The sequence below is a fragment of the Oryctolagus cuniculus genome, chromosome 5 (genome assembly GCF_051225735.1).
Source record: "Oryctolagus cuniculus isolate XC-2025 breed Fujian yellow rabbit chromosome 5, ASM5122573v1, whole genome shotgun sequence".
NCBI lineage: Eukaryota > Metazoa > Chordata > Mammalia > Lagomorpha > Leporidae > Oryctolagus > Oryctolagus cuniculus.
Genome location: NC_142871.1, coordinates 67,141,647 through 67,164,553, shown reverse-complemented (window position 1 = coordinate 67,164,553; position 22,907 = coordinate 67,141,647). Strand labels below are relative to the sequence as shown.

General features: G+C 35.3%; 1 pseudogene; it reads left to right on the top strand.

Moving 5' to 3' along the window:
* Nucleotides 1-16,196: 16,196 nt before the first annotated feature.
* Nucleotides 16,197-16,664, top strand: LOC108177453 (thymosin beta-10 pseudogene; annotated as a pseudogene).
* Nucleotides 16,665-22,907: the final 6,243 nt, after the last annotated feature.

Sequence of the window (22,907 nt, the reverse complement as noted above, 5' to 3'; positions counted from 1 at the left end):
TACAATGTTTCCACATTAGGGCAATGTATTTATATTAAGTAATGGCCAAATAAACTTTTTAATATTGATTCTCTTCACATATTTTCCTTTTATTATAGTTATCAATAGTTGAATAATAGACTAAAGTAATTGGAAATGTATTACCTTTAATCACTAAAATATTTGCTTCATTAATCTAACACAATTATTTCAAAAATAAATCCCCTCAACGCTGTTCCCATCACCTTCTCTACATACAATGAAGGAAATTATTAATCAATATAGAGACTATCTTCATAAAGCTACAATACAACCAAGCATGTAAAAATTGAATCTCTACTTCTCAATCTGTGTAAAAATATTAGACATTTCATATACAATTGTATACAATTGGAAATAAAATACTTTGTGTTAGAGGCTAAAATTCAGGTTTCTGAAGTTAGAATGAGCCTTGAGCCCAGAAAATTATAACTGGGTAGAACCTACCTTTTACTTAGATTTGGCTTACTGGCTTATATTTTTAAATTCCTTTGTAACAACTTCTTTCTGTGATCTATCACAATCTTAGAACCTTTTGAGCCTGATGTCTTAGCAAAGGTTTAAACTCTGTCAATCATTCAGCACTCAGATAGGCTGTGCTTGAAAAAGCTTTCATAGAAAAGAAGTAATGAATCAAGAGAAAAACTCAAAGAAAACACCCTTAAGGAATTAACTTTTGGAAAGACAAATTATCAAAGCCAAGAAAGGGAAATTTGGGCTTTGTTTTCTGTTGATGTATGTGTGTGTATGTGTGTGTCTGTGTTTAAATAACTGAAGCTATATTTGGCCTGTTTTTTTCCTTTTCCAAAATAACTGAAATATATTAAAATCTCACCAGATTATTCAAGGTGGAATAATATTGCTACAAATAGATCTTATTGACAGGAATTTCAAATCTTTTGAAACAGCATTTTAGAGCATACAAGTAAAACTGCCTTGTACTTAACATTTGAGATTAGGTAAGAAATAGGTCAGCCCTCACCACTCACGTACTGATTGGAGAAATGAGACTTCCCCATCTTATACATCAATTCCAATACTGCCTTTTCCTTTTTTTAAATGTGAGTCCTCAAAAAGCTTTCTAAGTTATAAACTAAAGAAAATAGACAGAGCCTAATAAAGGAACTAGCCAGAGCAGTAATGCATTATAGTGATCACATTGTTTTGGGCTGATATTCATGCTGTAATTAAATTTCCCAAGCCCATGTACTTTTCTATAGTAGTCTCAGATATGGTGTTTTGTATGTATCTAGATTATATGGTTTCTTTCCAGTAGGACAGATGGCATAAGAATTCCTACAAATATATATATATATATATATATAATATATAAAAAATAGGGTGTTACAGCAGTGAAGTAACAAAAACTTACTGAGTGCCTCCGAGTGCCACACTATCAACTGGGCACTAGCTGTGACAGACAACATGATGCAGTCTGCTTTGCATCTCCCTTGACAGCTCCCACATTTGAAGGAGTCGATCACGTGAGTTATTGACACTACGTATTTTTAAATTTTTCCCACCCCTGTCACTGTCACTTTTGTTTGTTCCTCTTTTGATACAAACTTTCTGAATGTTGTGATTCCACATGAAATTAATTTATTGAGAACTTCATTTCTGTCTCTCTGGTGATTATGTTCACTCCCTTGACCTAAAACTTGGTAACCTAGTGATAATCCATTTGCATACATTCTAGGATTTTCCTGAAAGTTATAGAGTACCTCTCAAACCTTTGATGATCACAATTAGCTTTGAGAATCCTTTCAGTCAACTCCATTGAAAATATTCTACCAGCTTTTATTTCTGCAGAACAGGTAGATATGGGTATTTCTTTTAAAACCAAGTAAATGTCTGGCTTTGGGGTAGGATCTATGTTATAACAAACACAACCTAATTTGTTACACACTATAATAGAAATCTATACTATGAGAAGTACTTAGGGATACAGACTTCTTAAGAATAAATGAAACCACCTCCATTGGACCACACTCATCTAGGGCATATTTTTGGAGAGGGACATGGTAGAAATTATTCAAGCTGTTTAAATTGGGGGTGTGTGAGTGTTTGTGTGTGTGTATGTGTGTTTGTGAATCAAAGGAAGTTTTATTTTCAGCCTAAGACTTCTGTCAAATTCTCAGAATCTTTGAGATCCCCACCTGAACATTTCAGCCATTTGACATATAAAGTCCAAATCAGAACTCTGATTTTACCTCTAGAAATCAGTTCCCCCGAAGCCTTTTCCATCTCAGTAAATACAATCTACTTTCTCTAGCTGATTAAAGCCAGAAACTTAATCATAATGCTTTACTCTTTTGTCTGCCTGATTTGAACTTACTAAAGCCATCTACAAGTGTCACATTACTTCTATCTTGAAATTGAATCTGGACTCTGTTCACACTTCTCAGTCTGCACTTTTATCACCCAAATTCACATCATATAATCTCTCATTTTGCTAGGACATCTGGTGTCTACTTTATATTTTTTTCCTATCCCCTTTGTCACACCTTATCTACACAGACATGTGGATTAATTGCCAACATAGCGGATAATAACCTTTTTATCACACAAATAAGATTGTTCAAAGATTTTAATAATTTCCTTTTTTATTTCAGATAAAATCCAAACTTTTCAGGAGCCCCTGCCACCATCCTAACCTCATAAATTCCTTGGATCCATTCCTGACGAAGTCTTTTAGAATTTTGCAGTTGTCCCTTAGATCTGAATAAATATTTTCCCATAATTCTGTGAATTCAGTTCTCATTCAATAAAATCCAACTTTGTTGCTCTCTCCAAAAGGAGCCTTTACTTTTACTCTGATATGCTTTTTTTTAAGATTATTTATTTATTTATTTATTTGAGAGGTAGAGCTATAGACAGTGAGAGGAAGAGATAGAGATAAAGGTCTCTGTCCATTGGTTCACTCTCCAAATGGCCTCAATGGCCGGAGATGCGCTGATCTGAAGCCAGGAGCCAGGTGCCTCCTCCTGGTCTCCATGTAGGTGCAGGGGCCCAAGGACCCAGGCCGCCATCCACCGCCTTCCCAGGCCACAGCAGAGAGCTGGATAGGAAAAGGAGCTTCTGGGACTAGTACCGGTGCCCACACGGGATGCTGGTGCTGCAGGCAGAGAGTTAACCCACTGTGCCACGGCAACAGTCTCTCTGATATTCTTTTGTAAAGCACTCTGTTGTCTTTACTTCACAAACACTGATTTGTAAATAGTTTTACTGATGTATAATTAATAAACAATAAGCAACACATTTAAAATGATAACTTTTGACTTACATATGCATCCATGAATCCATCATCAAAACTAAGACAGTGAATTTCATCATCATTTTTAAAGTTTTGCTCATATCCTTTTATAATCTATCTGTTCTACCCCTGTCAGTCTCCCCATAGTCTCCATCCTCAGACACTTACCAACCTATTTTCTGTCACTATAGAACAGTTCGTATTTTCTAGAATTTTATGTAAATGTAATCCAATTCAAATATTTTGTACAGGAATTCTAAGTGTGGATAACACAAATAGTTTTTCTATCCTTTAAAAGCAAAAAAGGAAATAGAAAACTACAAATACATTGTATTCGAGCTGAAAATACAGGTGTTCAAGGCAGGTGTAAACATTGTGTGTGGCTGGAGGGCAGATAAATGCCACAGCTTCCTGGTGGAATCAATGAGTCTTTGTGAAGGACACAGCATTATGAGCTCTGCCTTGAATGGAAAATTGCTAGGTAGAATTGGAAAGGGCTAAATAAACTAGATAAGGCACTCTTCTCCATTGGTTAGAAACTACACAAGGGTAAGGAAAAATACAGCCAATAGAATGAAAGGGATGAATCTTGAGGTTTATGTGGGGAGCACCAAATTATGTATTTTGAACTGAAGTTGTTGTGAGTATAAGGGAGGTTACTGTAGCTGATGGTAGGAGGGTCTTTTAAGTTAGGTGAAGAAATTTGTTCACAGTAGGCACAAGAGATTAGGGATCCATTTCCACTAGCAATCGATGTAAATTATCCACAAAGCCAACATGCTCAGAGGTGTATCCTCATTAACTGTTTTTCTGAAATCTTAGGGAACAGTTGACATGTTGACTGAAGCCTTGGGGCAGTTAATGATAAAGCTCAGGACTTAAGTCTTTTCAAGGTCTCTCTTTCCTAGGGAACACAATCTGGCAACGCAGGGTTTAGTTATGTTCTCCAATCCTCAGAATTTCACTGTGCTTCCTAGTGATATGAATTCACTTTCATAAGTTAATGTGAGGAATATAGTCTCTGGCAAACAAATGGATTCTAGCCTAGAATTCAAATATTTAATATATGTATAACACTATTCTGAAAGTGGATTATATGTTTAATGTTTGTGTAGGAAGGACTTTCCTTTAATGAAAAGAATCAGTGTTTTTTTTTTTAAATAAAATATCTACTTAATACTACTAATTGATTTAAAATAGCTATAATTGGAAAAACAAAATGAAAAGAAAATAGGAAATATACAACAGATTGTCTTCTTACGCACTTTCAGTTACTCATAATGAACAACAATAGCTTGCCACAAGTTTTTAAGGAAAAAACTAACAATCCTGTGCAAGGATTCACCTGTTACCTTTGTCAATGAATGCAGTTTTTACCTCCAAGCTTGGGAATGTGTCTGATATGACATTTGAAGGAAAATCAGGGTGATTTCAAAACTTGTACACATTCTGCTATCTTAAGCTAAAATATGGGAAATAAAAAATAGTGGTATCTACGCACTAAGTAAGTGTAACTTTTTGTTCTATGAATTTATTAGAAATTGGTAAATATATTTTATTTTGATATTAGAACTAATTTTTTAATACAACATCTCATGGAAAATTTTAATAAATTTGAAAAATGAAAACCTACAACAACAAAGATGATTGGCTGATTCCTATCAAAGCTCTGGGTCTTACATTTGTGTTACTGTATTTATGCTTTGCTTATATCCATTGCTTTTCCTTTGTAATCTGAAAGACTGGAGAAAATTCCAGTATCTTTGAAAACTAAAAAAGCAACTTTAATTTTTTCATAGAATTTACAGCCCCCCAAATACTATTCTGAGTAATTATATAGAATGTGACTTTGATTCTAATCTACTAACTGCCCAAAGGTTATTTTTCTAGGATCTCAAAAGAGCCAATGGATTTGTTGGCAGAATAGCTTAATTCTATTTCCCTGGTCAAATTTATGTGTGGGTAATTACGTTTGACTGTCCTAAATCTGAGCCACTGTGTTTTCAGTCTGACTTGATGTTCCTCTTGGGTAATAGAATCGTTCTGGTGTTGTGTCGTGCATTGTGTAGCAGATGTCACATTTTACCCTGGAGTATAATAGAGTATAAGGTGCAGTGATTCCTATATGTCTCCTTAACAAACTTTGTGCAATCATTTGAAAAAAAAAGGTACCATGAAAATAAAGAATGTTTGTTCAAGTTAAACAAATGGTGCATTAAAAAATATGAGGACAGCAATATAAACTTTAATCACTTCTACATATTCAGTTCCTTTTGAGTACCAACACCATAATAATTTATTCATTCATTAAAGAATTATTGAATACCTATTATCTGTAACACACTGATACTAAATTAGAAATAAAACTGATAAAATTGCAGATAAACAACTTCGAAAATTTGCAGTCTCATAGGGAAACTATAAATCTTCAGAATAATTATAAGGCAAAAATGAGATATGGTATGATATGGAGACTTCTGGCAATACCATGAGGGAATTTAAACTTTTCATTGAAGAGGATATAAAACGAGTCACCTTCATGCAGGGTAGAATTTGCTACATTAATTGACTTATGTGAATTTTCTGATCAATCCCTGGAGATTTAATGGTCCATATTTTTAGTTTCTATCTATTTTATGATAAAGTAGGGATTTAGATACATTTTTCAAACTTGTATGTTAAAAAAAAAAAAACACCTGTTGAAGTGAAATGGACACTATGAGAAATAATGACTTGAGCAGCCCTTGTTCTGACTGTTGATGTACAATGTAATACTTTATCCCTTTTAGTATTTTTTTGTTGAACTCTTTAATTAACACACAATTATTCTTAGGTGTTAAAATTTAACTGAAAAGTGTTCCCTGTTAAATATAAGAGTGGGAGTAAGAGAGGGAGGAGATGTACAATTTGGGACGTGCTCAATCGGACTTGCCCCAAACGGTAGGGTTAGAAACATACCAGGGGATTCCAATTCAATCCCATCAAGGTGGCATGTACCAATGCGATCTCACTAGTCCAAGTGGTCAATTTCAGTTCACAATTGATCATAATGATAGGTCTAAGAGTCAAAGGGATCACATAAACAAGACTAGCGTCTGCTAATACTAACTGATAGAATCAAAAAGGGAAGCAGGATACACAGCAGACTCATAGAATGGTGGATGTCCTAAATAGCACTCTGGCCTCAGAATCAGCCCTTAAGGCACTCGGATCTGGCTGAAGAGCCCATGAGAGTATTTTAGGCACGGAAAGCCAAGACACTCTGGAAAAAAAAAAAAAAAAAAAGAGTGGACCTAAATGAAAGATCTCTGTGAGTGAGATCCCAGTGGAAAGAAGGGGGCGATCAAAGAAGGAGGTACCTTTCTCTGAAGGGAGGAGAGAACTTCCACTTTGACTATCACCTTGTCTGAATAAGATCGATGTCCACGAACTCAAAAGGGTCCCATAGCCTTGGCAACTCATGACAAGAGCCTAAGGAGATTTCTGGTGCCATTAACAAGAGTGTCAAATTGTTAAGGCAACAACAGGAGTCACTGTGCACCCACTCCCCATGTAGGATCTCTGTCCTTAATGTGTAGTTCAATGTGAATTAATGATATGACTAGTGTTCAAACAGTACTTGGCACTTTATGTTCTGTGTGGGTGCAAACTGATGAAATCTTTACTTAATATATACTAAATTGATCTTCTGTATATAAAGATAATTGAAAATGAATCTTGATGTGAATGGAATGGGAGAGGGAACAAGAGATGGGAGGGGTGCCAGTGGGAGGGAAGTTATGAGGGTGGAAAAGCCATTGTAATACATAAATTGTACTTTGGAAATTTATATTTACTAAATAAAAGTTTAAAAATAAAGCTAAAATATAAAAAAAACACAATAAAGAAATAATCTTTGTTGTGGGTAGAATTAAGACCTTCAAACATTTAGATGTTGAAATCCTAAAATTTAGTATCTCAAAATGCGATCTTATGTTGAAATAGAATAATTAAAATGTAACCAGCAGCATTTTTCACAATAGCCAAGATATGCAATCCATCCAAATGTCTATGAATGGATGAATGAATAAAGAAAATGTGGCAATATATAATGTGTGAATCTATAATGTGAGATATAAAATGTGGCATATACAATATATACATATACACAATAAAATATTCTGCAATCATAAAACAAATTAAAATTCTCCTATATATGACAACATGAATTATCCTGGAGGACATTATTAATAAAAAAATAAGATTAAACTAAATTAAGTTAAATAAGCCAAATTTATTTGATTCCTGATCTCACTTATATATAGAATCTAAAACAATCAAACTCTTCGTAATGCTGAGTGGAAGGGTGGTTACTAGGGTGTTGAAAAGTGAAGGAAATAGGGAGATGTTTCTCAAACAGTATAAACCTGCATTTATAAGAGGAATAACTTCTGGAGACCTAATGTAGAGCAGAGTGGTTATAGCCAATAATGATGTGGTGTATACTAGAAATTTGCTAAGTAATCTTAAGCATTTACACTATGAATAAAATAACTGAGGGGCAATGGATACGTTGATTAGCCTGATTGTGATAATTTCACAGTGTATACATATAAAAATATCATCTTGTATACCTTGAATATATAAAATTATTGGGATTATAACAATATAGTTGGGAAAAAAAGCAAAAAGATGAAGTCATGCTGAAATATTATGCATCTACACATATCATAAACAGAATGTAAATTTGGTGGTGAATGGAAAGGATCCCCTCTGAGGTGAATGCAGTTAAGTGCTATTTCTTTCAATGGATAGTTTTCGTTCTCTTGTTTTTGTTTTGTTTTGTTTTGTTTTGTTTTTAGGAGGTTGATAGGGAAAGAATAAGGATTCTTTCAGTTTTCAGAATCCTAAATCTGTTATTGCTTCCTCTTTTATCTTTTAATCCGCAAACACCAGTACTTCCTTGTGTTTTGCTCTTCTCCCCAAAAATATTTCTCTATTTATACTGCTTCCTCAATACTTAAGAGTTTAAGTCCCTTCCTACTAACACTTTGTTCTACAGGATTTTAGTTTTCAGCATTTTCACACATAGGGAGGATTATGTTTCCAGTGGAGATGATTTAAGCTTAATGTCCTCTTTTCTTTCTTATGGAAAGAATTTTGTATAGGAGTTCAAGAAAAGTTTGATTGGAAATCAAAGTCTATTTTTATGGTTAAAGACATTCCCTGTATTCTAGCAATGAGAGTGGCTTGGATTTAGTTTTTCTTGTTAACCTGTAGGAATTTAAGGAAGATGAAGAAAGAGATTCAGATTTGGCTGTCACCAACACCTTGGCTACCAATCTTAATTTGTTTTACAATTAAAGAAATGTATAATTTTGAAGAGATATTGACGTCCAGAAATAAAAATAAAGGCTAATGGATTAAAAATCACTTACTCCTCATGTAGGATCTTTGTCCTTAGTGTGCTGTACATTGAGATTTAATGTTATAACTAGTACTCAAACAGTATTTTTCACTTTATGTTTCTGTGTGGGAGGAAACTGTTGAAATCTTTACTTAATGTATGCTAAACTGATCTTCTGTATATAGAGAAACGAAAATGAATCTTGAAGTGAATGGAAGGGGAGAGGGAGTGGGAAAGGGGAGGGTTGCGGGTGGGAGGGACGTTATGTGGGGGAAGCCATTGTAATCCATAAGCTGTACTTTGGAAATTTATATTCATTAAATAAAAGTTTAAATTTTTTTTTTAAAAATCTTTGAAAAAAAATTAGGAGTTTATTTTTCATCTTTGGAGAGGCTGGAAGGTAGGCAGTACAACGTGGCTGCTACATGATATCGCATTAATGTCAATATGCTTCCCCTTTGTTCCTGTATGTCCATTGTTTTTATGCAGCCTCCATTCTCATCATTTCCTCACTGTTACAGGATGCCAAATGCTCAGTCATTACTTTCATGTTCCACATAGGAAGGAAGAAAAGGAAAGAATAAGATGGGCACTCTCCCAGAACATTCTGCACCCTTTCAGAGTATTTTCAAAGTCTGCCCAATAACTCCTGCTTATGTCTCATTAGCCACCACGGCCTGAAGAAGGGAAGAGAAAATGCAGTATTTTATTTAGTCCAATCATGTCATTGTTCTTTCAATAATGAGAAAAGAACACAATATTTGTTAGGTACTATATCTTTCTGCTACAGGAAATAAAAGCCTCTGTGTGGATAATATAAATGACTTGGTTTTATTTCATCCCTAATCTATTTTTCTAGACATCTATTACCTTAAATTATTATACATTTTTAAATAGATAATTGTCAAGATACATTTAGTTCAGCTAGCTCATTGCAAATCTGTACATGCATTAACTATACTTCATATTAATATGTGTTAGTTCAACTTTATAATCTAAAGGTATTAAGTCTGCAAAATATGGTGGGCTTAAAAAATCTTATAAATTTAAACAACTATTTAGCCAGAGAAGCTAAATCATTGTAAACTTTTTCTGTTTCACATGCATTTGAATAATCTTTGATATTAAATAACTATATTAAACACAATATATTTAATAATAGTTTTGATTTATTTCTACTTTAATCATTCAATATTTTACCACTGACTACAGATTTCTGGTTAGCAATATAACTGTCATTCAGCTTCTAGCTTCAGAGTTCAAAATTTATTTGTTTGATTAATGCTGAACTTTTACTACTCGGAAGGGCTTAAGGCAGTGAATGGCTAATTTGAACCTTAAAATATTTAACATTACAAAGGCAAAAAAAAAAAAGGTGAAGCAATAGAGTATAGAAAATGGGAGTAGCAGGCAGGCAGTGACAACTTCAGGCCCAGGTGACACCCCAGGCAGTGTTCTGTAAGCATGACACACTAGGGAAAGAAAAGGCTCCTGAATCTTTTCCCCTGGTCATAGCATTCTTCAATACCAGGAGTCAGATTTTCCCTTTGCAGAGTTTATTTTTCAAATCCTGAAGAAACTGCATACATCTTCCAATCTTTTCCCCCACTTTTTTTTTTCACACAAATCTATGCAATTATATTAAAAGAGCATGTAATATGGAGGGTTTAATGCATATCCTAAAGGTTTTCCAAAAATCTCAAAGTTGTGAAGCACTGAGTTGAAAGTTAAACTTCTCCAAGAAATAGAAAAGGGAGAGAGACAGAGAAAGTAGATAAACAATCTTTTCAGTTGCTTTAGGTTCCAGTTGTTGTATTTGGGTAATGCCCACAATTTTATATTGATTTCCAAATAACAAGACTTGTGAAAATTGTGAGGATAAAGGAGTGGATAAACTGTGTTCATAGATTATTAAACCATTCTCAATTGTGAGCTATGTTTGTGGGGAGCAATTCGGACTATACTGTTACTGGAATTAAGATTTATTCTATGCATCTGCTCTCCCACAATATGGCGCTGGGAGAGAAGTAAACAGCTTCTACCCAGCTGCCTCTCACCAACTTGACAAGCTGCAGGAGCTGCTCCTGATTGGAGGAGAGCGGCGTGCTCGGCGTGTGGGCAGCCGAGTTGGGATTGGTGGAGAGGACTATATAGGAGGAGAGAGACGGCATGGTGGTGTGGGTTGGTTGGAGAGTGCATTGGAGAGTTCGCGGGGAAGTTCGTTACTTCGTTCTTTCTCATTTCTCTACTCATTCTTGCTTTGGGAGTTTGCTGTTTACTTATTCTTACTTTACTATAGAAAGGACTTGTAAAAAAAGGGAACAACAAGCGCCCGGTCCGGTGCGGCTCCTCCGCGTGCGGAGGAGCAGCAATGTTTGTTTAATCTATGAATGGAACTGTTGATTAATGTCCAAAGTGTGCTAATATAATAAACATTTTTGTTTTCCTACTACATGCTATTTTGCGATACTTTATGTTCCTTGTTTCTGAATGTAATTGGAAAGATCTACTCTCTCACATCTCCTTTCTAAGTAATCATTTCACAATAGTTAACTCTCTCAGTACCCTTTTTTTCCTGAATATTCAGTTAATATATTGTCTTATTGAATATCCATGATACAGACAACATTGAAGACGAATGACTGAGCAAAGCAAGCATAATTCTAGCCTCATGCAGGCTATCTTCCCTCAGAGAGAGGCAACCACTAGATGACTGATTAAATAGTTACTTAGAGATATGGTCACTGGCATAAGAGCAAGTACCATGCTTTTTTTTAGTCAATTTAGGCCGCCACAGCAATTACATAGAGTGTCTGGCTTAAAGATCAGAAATGTATGTTCTCGTAATTCTGGAGCCTAAAAGGCACCAACCCAAATTTTGTGGTGTCAGTTGGTTCTGGTGAGGGTTCTCTTCTTGTCTGTAAATGTCTACCTTCTCACTATTTCCTCACACAGTAGTTGCTTTTTGTGCAAGAAGGAGTAAGCGTGAGACCGCTGGTGTCTCCTCCTAAATATCCCCCTACTTTGTGACTTAATTTTAAGTTAATTACTTCTTCAGAGTCCTCAAACAGAACCACTTTTGAGGTATGAGTTTTAACTTATGAATTTGTAGAGGACACAAATAATCAGATGTATTAATAAGTTGCCCTATTTAATATGGATTCTTAAAAAAGTTTCTATGAGCTGTTAGTAATTATACTCTGAACCATTAATTTATTAAAAAATGAGAAGGATAAAATCATATAGACAAAGAAAACAACATGTAAGAAGACCATGGAGTGGGAAGCAGTATATAATATTAAGGGAACTGACATAAGGTCAGTATTGTTGGAGGAATAACTGTGTAACTTTTTATAGTTGAAAGGAGTTTTTTGTAAGCCTCATGGTAACCATAAATCGAGAAACTATATAGCAGATGTGCTGTAAATGAAAATCAAGAAATGAAGCATGACACTCTAGAGAAAATCACATAACCACAAATGAATATTATAAAAGACCGAGGAGAGAGAGAGGGAATGAGAGAGAGAGAGAAAGAGGGAAGGAAGGAGGGAAGGAAGGAAAAAAAGGAAGGAAAGAAGGCTTATAAAAATGACAGTAATAAGACCTTACCTATCAATAGTTATCTTAAATGTCAAAGGACTAGATTCTCCAAATAAAAGACATAGAGTGGCTCACTGGATTAAAACACAGGACCCATGTATACTCTGTTTTCAACAAAGTCATTTAATTTCTAAGACATACATAGACTGAAAGGACAGAATATATTCCTTGAAAATGGAACCCAAGAGAAAACAAAAGCAGTCATGTTTTTACCAAATAATACAAATTTTAAATTGAAAGCATTATTTTGCATCCACATGGGAAATGAACTAATGAATGGAAGATTTTTTCTCTCTCTCTCCCAACCTCTATGACTCTACATTTAAAATAAATAAACAAAACTTTAAAAATACAAAATAACTTAGAAGAATAAAAAGAGAACAGGAATGTTATTATATGATCATAAAAATTGCAATCCATCAAGTAGAAATAACACATATATACTCAATATTAGACCATTAAAATACATAAAGTAAAGATTAATAAGCCTAAAGGAAGAGAAAGACTCAAATACAACAATAGTATGACAATTTAATATCCTAATTTCATAAATGGACAAAACATCTACACAAAAAAAATCAACAACGAGGCAGCAGAGTTAAATTGTACCCTAGTTAACTAGACCTAAGAGATATCTTCAGAATTTCCATCTAACAGCTGCAGATTGTACATTCTTGTCCATAACACATGGAACATTATCCAGGAATAGATCATGCAGCTCATCACAAAAGAAGCCTTAACAAACTTAAAAGAATATAAATCAATCTAGTGTCTTTTCAGAACACAACACAAGAAAACTAGAAATGAAGATGAAGAAAAACTTTGGAAACTACACAAATACATGTAAATTAAACAGCATACTCCAGAATGAAGAAGATGAGGAAGAAATAAAGAAGGAAATTTTAAAATTTCTTGAAATGGATGAAAATGGAACACAAAATAATAAAAGCTATGGATACAGTTATAACTGTACTAAAAAATAAGTTTATAGGAATCAGTGCCTGCATTAAACAAAAGAAAAATCTCAAGTAAGCAGCTAGTAAGTCATTGTACCTCAAAAATCTATAAAAACAAAACAAACAAACAAAAAAAACTTGGCAGAAAGAAAGAAATAAGCTTTGCAACTAAATAAATAATAGACTTAAAAATACAAAATAATCAATTCAACAAAGGTCTCGTTCTTTGAAAACATAAACCAAATTACTAAACCTTTGATAGACAAACCAAGAATAAAAGAAAGAGGATTCAAACACAGAGAATCAAAGATGAAAATGGAGAATGACTGACACAAGTGACACAAAGGAATGTTATAGATTACTATGAACAGTTACATAGCAATGCTTTTTATAATGTGGATGAAATGGACACACTCTGACAAGTATAACTTACCAAGAACAAAATTTTGAAGAAACACAATATTTAAATGATCAGTAATGAGTAGCAACATCGAACTAGTTAAAAAAATCCCATCAAAGAAATGCACGGGACCAGAGGTCAAATAGCTTCACTATTGAATTCTACCACACATTTAAAGAATTAACATCAGTATTGCTTAACTTATTTACAGACAATGAAATGACAAAAAAAAAAAAGAAAAAAAAAGCTACAGGCGAATACTATTGATGAATATATGTACAAAACTCCTCCCCAAAATTGAGCAAATTGAATACTATAATACATTAAAATAATCACTCACCAAAAAAAACTGGAAATCCGAGGTATGCAAAGATATTTAAACACACACAAATCAATAGATATGATATAGTACATCAACAAAATGAAGAAAAATCAGATGATAATTTCAACAAATGTAAAAACACTTTATAAAATTCAATGCCCTTCATGATGAAAATTCTGACCAATTAAGAATAGAAGGAACATATCTCAACATAATAAAATGCATATATAACAAGACAACCACTAATATCATCCTGAATGGGGAAAAGCTGAAGTCTTTCTCTCACAAGATCTATAATAAGACAGGGATGCACACTTTCACCATTTTTATTCAACATATTACTAGAAGTTCTAGCAAGAGCAATCAGACAAGAGAAGGAAATGAAAACTACATTCAACTTTGACAGGAAGAAGTGAAATTGTCACTGTTTGCAAATGAAATGATCTTAAATATAGGAAAGTCCAAGACTCTACAAATAAGGTGCTAGACCTACTAAACAGATCAGCAGAGTTGCAGGATATAGTCAAAGCAGATGAGCACAAATAAGGAATCATCTGAGAAAAAGAAAGCAATCCCATCTCCAATAGCTACCAAAAATACCAAAGAGGTGGAAGATCTCAACAATGGGAACTATGAATCATGATAAATGGAACTGAAGAAGACAAAAAGAACTGGAAAGACATCATGTTCCGGGGTTATAAAAATCAGTATTATTAAAATGGGCACATTTCCTAAAGCAATTACAGATTCAATGTAACCCTTACCAAAATCTCAATTGGTCATACTGATAGGTCTAAGAGTCAAAGGGATCACACAAATAAGACTAGTGTCTGATAGAATAAAAAAGGGAGAAACAATCCAACATGGGAAGCAGGATACACAGCAGATTCATAGAATGGTGGATGTCCTAAACAGCTCTCTGGCCTCAGAATCAGCCCTTAAGCATTCAGATCTGGCGGAAGAGCCCATGACAATTTTTTAGGCATGGAAAGCCAAGACACTCTGGCAAAAAAAAAAAAAAAAAAAAAAAAAAAAACAAACCCTAAATGAAAGATCCCTATGAGTGAGATCCCAGTGGAAAGAACAGGCAATCAAAGAAGGAGGTACCTTTATCTGAAGAGAGGAGAGAACTTCCACTTTGACTATGACCTTGTCTAAATAAGACTGGAGTTGGTGAACTCAAAAGGCTTCCATAGCTTTGGAACTCATGAAAAGAGCCTAAGGAGATTTCTGACACCATAAACAAGAGTGTCAATTTGTTAAATCAACAACAGGAGTCACTGTGCACTTACTCCCCATGTAGGATCTCTGTCTTTAATGTGTTGTTCTATGTGAATTAATGCTAAAACTTGTACTCAATTAGCATTTTACACTTTATGTTCTGTGTGTGTGCAAACTGTTGAAATCTTTACTTAATATATACTAAATTGATCTTCTGTATATAAAGATAATTGAAAATGAAAAAAAATAGTATCTGCTAATACAAACTGGTAGAATTAAAAAAGGAGAGAACAGTCCAAAATGAGAAGCAGGATACACAGCAGACTCATAGAATGGCAGATGTCCTAAATAGCACTCTGGCCTCGGAATCAGCCCTTAAGGCTTTAGGATCTGGCAAAAAGTCCATGAGAATATTTCAGGCATGGAAAGCCAAGGCACTGTGGGGAAAAAAAAAAAAAAAAACAACTAAATGAAAGATCTCTATGAGTGAGATCCCAGTGGAAAGAAAAAGCCATCAAAGAAGGAGGTACCATTCTCTGAAGGGAGGCGAGAACTTCCACTTTGACTATGACCTTGTCTAAATAAGACTGGAGTTGGTGAACTCAAAAGGCTTCCATAGCCGTGGCAACTCATGACAAGAGACTTGGGTGATTACCAACGCAATAAACAAGAGTGTCAAATTGTTAATTCAACTTCAGGAGTCACTGTTACTTACTCTCCATGTAGGATCTCTATCCTTAATGTGTTGTACTATATGAATTAATGATATAACTAGTATTCAAACAGTACTTTATACTTGGTGTTTCTGTGTGGGTGCAAAGTGTTGAAATCTTTACTTAAATATATACTGAATTGAACTTCTGTTTATAAAAATAATTGAAAATGAATCTTGATGTGAATGAGATGGGAGAGGGAGCAGGAGATCAGATGGTTGTGGGCGGGAGGGAGTTTATGAGGGGAAAAAGCTGCTATAATCTAAAAGTTGCACTTTCGAAATTTATATATATATATTAAATAAATGTTTAAAAAAATCTCGGTCTCTTGCTGCAGCGACGCGAGTGGGATCTCCAGGAACCGGGAACCGGAGCGAGACGCTGCGGGTTTAAGAAAATGGCAGACAAGCCGGACTTGGGGAAATCGCCAGCTTCGATAAGGCCAAGCTGAAGAAGACGGAGACGCAGGCGAAGAACACCCTGCAGACCAAAGAGACCATTGAGCAGGAGAAACGGAGTGAAATTTCCTAAGAGCTTGGAGGAGTCCCCACCCCCGTCATCTTGGAGACCCCAAGTCCTGATGTGGAAGATGACCCACCTGCAAGATGGACGCGAGCCACAAGCTGCACTGTGAACCCCAGGCACTCCGCGCTGCCGCCACCGGCCTGTGGGTCTTCGAGGGGACCCTCCCCCAATCGGACTGCCAAATTTATCCGGTTTGCCCTGGGATATTATAGAAAATTATTTGTATGATTAATGAAAATAAAACACACCTCGTGGCATGGAAAAAAAAAATCTCAATGACATTACTTCACAATACTAGAAAAAGCACTACTAAAATTTCTCTGAAAGTGTACAAGGCCCCAGATAGTCAAAGCCATCTTAAGTGAAACAAAGCAACAGGCATCACACTATTTGACTTAAGAATATGTCACAAAGATACCATAATTAAAACAGTATGGTATTGGAATGAAAACAGATCCATAAGCCAATGTAACAAAATAGAGACCCTAGAAGTAAACTCAAACATATAGAACCAACCAATTTTTGATAAATTGCTAAGAACATGCATTGAAAAAGATCATCTTCTTAGTAATTTGAACAGAGGCAATGGATATCCAGATGCAGAAGAATGAATCAAGAGTTCTTTCTCTCATTATATAAAAAGATCAACTCAAAATGGATTAGAAAACTAAGTAGGAGACCTGAAACTGAAACTATCAGAAAGAAACATAGTGAATACAGTTCTGGACATTGAAATGAGCAACAATTTCCTAGACCATAACACAAAAGTACAGGAAATAACAGCAAAAATAAATATATGCGAGTAACAGAGTGAAGAGACACTCTATAGAATGGGAAAAAATATTTGTAACTTATAAATCTGACAAAGGGTTGATATCTAGAATATACAAGGGGGGGAGGGGCTGGTGCTATGGCATAGCAGGTAAAGCTTCCGCCTAACGTGCTGGCATCCCATATGGGCACCGGTTCGAATTCCAGCTGCTCCACTTCTGATCCAGCTCTCTGCTATGGCCCAAGAAAGCAGTAAAAGATGGCCCAAGTCCTTTTACCCCTGCACCCACGTGGGAGACCCCGAGGAAGCTCCTGGCTCCTGGCTTCAGATCAGTGCAGCTCCAGCCATTGCAGCCATCTGTAGAGTGAACTAGTAGATGGAAGACCCCTCTCTCTTTCTCTCTCTCTCTCTCTCTCTGCCTCTCCTTCTCTCACTTTGTGTAATTCTGACTTTCAAATAAATAAATAAATCTTTAAAAAATAGAATATATATAGAACTGAATAGCAAAAAACACAAATATTCCAATTTAAAAAGGGGCATTAGTTCTAATTAGATATGTCTCAAAGGGGAGCATACAAATGATCAACAGGCACATACACAAAATGCTCAACATCACTAATTATCAGAGAACCAAAAATCAAAAGCACAATGATACTACTTCTCTCCAATAAGAGTGCCTATTATCAAAAAGGCAAAAGATAATGTATGCTAGTGAAGATGTGGAGAAAAGGAAATCATTAAACACAGTTGGTGGGAATGTAAATTAGTACAGTTTTTGTGAAAAACAGCATGGTGTTTCCTCAAACAACTTAAAAAAATCCAGCACAGGATCCAGCGATCACATGCCTGGGTATATACCCATGGGAAATGAAATCCATCTGTCAAACACATATCCACACTCCCATGTCTATTGCAGCCCTATTCACATTAGCCAAATAACGGAAACAATCTAAATATCCATTTTATTTAAACAATGAATATATAAAGAAAATGTTGTACATATCACAACTGAATACTAGGAGCAAAAACATGAAATTCTTGTCAACTAAAATAACATGGATAATATTAGAAGTCACTATGTTATGGGAAATAAGCCAAGTACAGAACTAAAAATATCACATGACTTCATCTAAAAGTGGAGTCTAAAGAATAGGTGATTTTGTAGACAATAAAATTATAATGGTGGTTACCAGAGGTTGGGGAGGGAAGTGGGGAGGGAATTACAGAGGAAGATATCAGGAAAGGTTGATTAATAAGTAGTAGGTTATTCAGTTAGATAGGACTAAGAAGTTCTGGTGTTCCGTTATACAGTAGGATAACCATAGATAATCTTGAAAAGTGATCCCTGTTAGGAATTTGGAAAACATTATGCTGAATGAAATAAGCCAATCCCAAAGGGACAAATAGCACTTGTTCTCCTTGATAGGTGACAACTAACTGAGCACCAAAAAGGAAACCTGTTAAAGTGAAATGAACACTATGAGAAATGGTGACTTGATCAGCCCTCACCCTGACTGTTGATGAGCAACTTAATATGTTATCCCTCTTAGTATTTTTTTTGTTTGTTCTACTTAATACTTTTGGTTGAATACCATAATCAATACACAATTATTCTTAAGTGCTGAAACTTAACTGAGAAGTGAATGCTGTTAAATATAAGAGTGGGAATAAGAGAGGGAAGAGATGTGCAATTCGGGACATGCTCAAGCTGACTTACCTCAAACGGTAGAGTTAGAAACATACCAGGGGATTCCAATTCAATCCCATCAAGGTGGCATGTACCAATGCCATCTCACTAGTCCCAGTGATCAATTTCTGTTCACAATTGATCATAATGATAGGACTAAGAGCCAAAGGGAGCACATAAACAAGACTAGTGTCTGCAAATACTAGCTGATAGAATAAAAAAGGGAGAGAACCATCCAACATGGGAAGTGAGATACACAGCAGACCCATAGAATGGCAGATGTCCTAAATAGCACTCTGGCCTCAGAATCAGCCCTTAAGGCACTTGGATCTGGCTGAAGAGCCCATGAGAGTATTTCAGGCATGGAAAGCCAAGACACTCTGGGGGGGGGAGGGGGACCCTAAATGAAAGATCTCCGTGAGTGAGATCCCAGTAGAAAGAAAGGGTCATCAAAGAAGGAGGTACCTTTCTCTGAAGGGGGGAAAGAACTTCCACTTTGACCATGGCCTTGTCTAAATATGATCAGAGTCGGTGAACTCAGGGGGCTTCCATAGCCTTGGCAGCTCATGACAAGAGCCTAGGGTGATTACTGATGCCATAAACAGGAGTGTCAATTTGTTAAGTCAACAACAGGAGTCACTGTGCACTTACTCCTCATGTAGGATCTTTGTTCTTAGTGTGCTGTACACTGAGATTCAATGCTATAAGTAGTACTCAAACAGTATTTTTCACTTCATGTTTCTGTGTGGGAGGAAACTTTTGAAATCTTTACTTAATGTATGCTAAACTGTTCTTCTGTATATAAAGAGAATCGAAAATGAATCATGATGTGAATGGAAGGGGAGAGGGAGTGGGAAAGGGGAGGGTTGCGGGTGGGAGGGATGTTATGGGGGGGAAGCCATTGTAGTCTATAAGCTGTACTTTGGAAATTTATATTCATTAAATAAAAGTTAAAAAAAATCTTATTTCTCTACGTGAAAAAATCTAAAATATATGATTTTGCAAGCTTTTGCTGCAAGGAATGTTAAATAATCGAAAGGATAAATGTATTTATCATGGCTGGATATTATATTATGTGTACTTATAACAAAACATCCTATAATGCCCCACAAATAGGCATAATTATTATATGCTGTTGACATTGTTCTAAATAAAATAAAATTTTCGAGGGTGAATGTATGAAGCAATTAGTCCTAAATGAACTCTCTAATTGACTGAGTGTAGAAGAGACAAAAAAAATACTTAGGACAGAACATCAAAACAAGCCAAGATTTATAATACAGTGAAAAGTAGTAGGCAATTGGGGCAACTGTTAATTAGCTAAGGTCCAAAATTTGAGAAATGTGTTTAGGCAAATACAGTGAATGTAGAGTCATCTCAATGAAAGTGTCATGGGAGACAGTTTGTAGTGGGTGGAAGAACGTGTGGGGCCAACAGGAAGATGGTGAGCAGCAGCACCAGGAACCTCTTGCCACTACTTGGATAAACTGACAACTTTTACAATTTAAAAAAGGACACATTTGCCACATTGATCATTTGTGTTTTTTTTTTTTCTGATTATAAATCCAGCAGCAATGCTCATTTTCACTTATTCTTGATGTCTTAAAATTTGATGGTGATACTTCTGCTTCTACACATTTTTTGAGTAGCTTTGCAACATCTACACAATAGGCCTGAAATTGAAATGCATGTCCTTCATCAGGGCACAAGGATGCAATCCCCAAAGACTTTTCAAAAAGAATGAAACTCAGTTTGGCCAGAGAAAGAGTGAAAATGAAGGGGAAAATTACACTGAAAATAAATAATTAAAATTCTAAAATAAAAAGGGTATTTTTTTAAAATAATGTGTATGGTGATACTATAAAAATAACTATGAGATTGAATCTCCATTTAAATAAAACATATTTTATGGATCCCCAGGGCATATTTTTCAGTAATAGAAAATGTAAACGCATGAGTCACTGTAGCACATGTGTTGGTGAAGTCTTTGGTAGACAGATGCGAGAGGTTATCTGGGAAAAGAGTGTCCCTGAGACATTGATGGAAGCATTCACAAAATAGTTCATCTCCTACATCTGCCACTGGGAGAGGAACAAATTAATACAGAGCAAATTCATTGCAAATGGTTTTAGTAAGAGGGCATGTGCTGATAGAATGCTAGCAGCCTAGTTCACGAGAACATTCCACCATGATGCATGAGAGCACGTTTAAACCCATTGGCAATCTATGGCACTCCATAATTCAATTTTCTCCAAATTCATATTCTTGTGTAAAACATTTTGGGGTTGGCCCTGAGCAATTGTTCAATTTTCACAAAGAACAAGACAAAATAAAATAGAAGAAAACATGTAAGCCAGAATTCTCTGTTAAATGAACCATTGCATGTGTCCCTCAATGTCTGAATAAATCAAGTGTTTGTCATAACAATTGGATAAGAATTGTTGTGGAGTGAATTTCTTTGATGATTTTAAGGAAAAGGAAAAACATACATTCTATCAGAAGATTGAAATATGGTCCTAAAAGCAGGAACATCAACAACAAAAAAAGACTTGTGTGATTTTGACCCACTCTGAGTTTCACTATGTATAGACATGGAGAAAAATGGGAAGAAGAAAAATAGCTTTGTTGGGCAAAAAATGAGAAACGGTTATGCTCTAGTGGAAAATTTCCTGAATAACATCTCATGTAACCAGACTCTGCACAGTTCTAAATGCTTATGTGCTCAGTGCCAATGGACAACTTTCACAATGTCTATAAACATCTCTTGTTCCAGACCCAAATGTCTCCCTGTTGCGGGATGGTTAGTAAGCAAATACAAGCTGTCAAATAGCACCTTGGAGCCAGATTCCACATGCCAAGCAGTGTGTACATGTGCAGGCTGATTCATGTGCACAGCACACCATTTTCCAATAGCGAAACTTTGATTTAAAAAGGCAGATTTGGAAAACTGAACCTATTTTGCCTAGATACAATACAACTTCTGTTGAGTTACTATTATCTTACTATTTCTTCTCTTTTGTAAATACTGTAATTCAAATTCAAGTACCAATTAATTGTTTATGGAAGAGGAAATTTGAAGTGGACAAGCAATATATATTGTTTTTGTTTGTTTGTTTGTTTTTTGGTTGTTTGTTTGTTTTGTCTCTGCAGCAGTCAGGAGCAAAAATGGGAGCACAGATTCAACTGGGAAGATAATGACAAGTAAAGACCATGGACTCCATTTCAGGAAGATTTATTTAAAGGCATAGGTTTTGAAGAAGTAGGCACAAAACAGAACAAAACAAAAACAGAGACATAAGTGAAATGCATAATATTGTTCCCTGTGAATCTTACATAGAATGGCAGCAGGGAGCAAAAATAATTGAAAGGCTCTGTTCTGAGAGGTTTTGAACTTTGCCATTGTTTATCATTTGTCTGTATTGCGTCCTGAAAGAAAAAAAAAAGGCAAATAAAATACGCTGATATATTTCAACAATGGGACCTGGCATGTTACACAGCCATCTTCTGCTGCTTTCCCAGGCCATTAGGATGGATATTTAACTCTAAATTCTATATTTATTAACTTTCAACAGGAAACATGTTTCAACATGTCTTAAAATAATTTAGAATTCAATTAACAAATGTATTTTTAAGTTCAGCACTGTGGTCCCATCACTAAACAGTTGACTAATCTTGGGAATGCCTCTTTGCTTTAGTCACATAAGTTCTATGATTCTTTTTATTGCATTGAGAGTAGAATTTCAGAATATCACTACCAGATAGTCAACTGGCTTCACCAGTCTTTTGTCACTATTCAGTGAATTGTCTTGATAATACCCAGCCTGATTTAGTGCTCTCTTTAAGGTGAGAAGTTCCTTTAATATGAAATTTGCTGCCATTAAAATCTGGCCTTGCTTACACATTTGTTACATGGGCGTTGCCCATAGTTGTTCAAGTGGGTATTTATGGTGTAAAGAAAAATCATCAATGAAGAGGAGGACGACAGGGAATTTTTTTTATTCCTCATATTAGTTAGAAATCATAGGCTTCTGATTACACAGAAGAAAATGTTTCC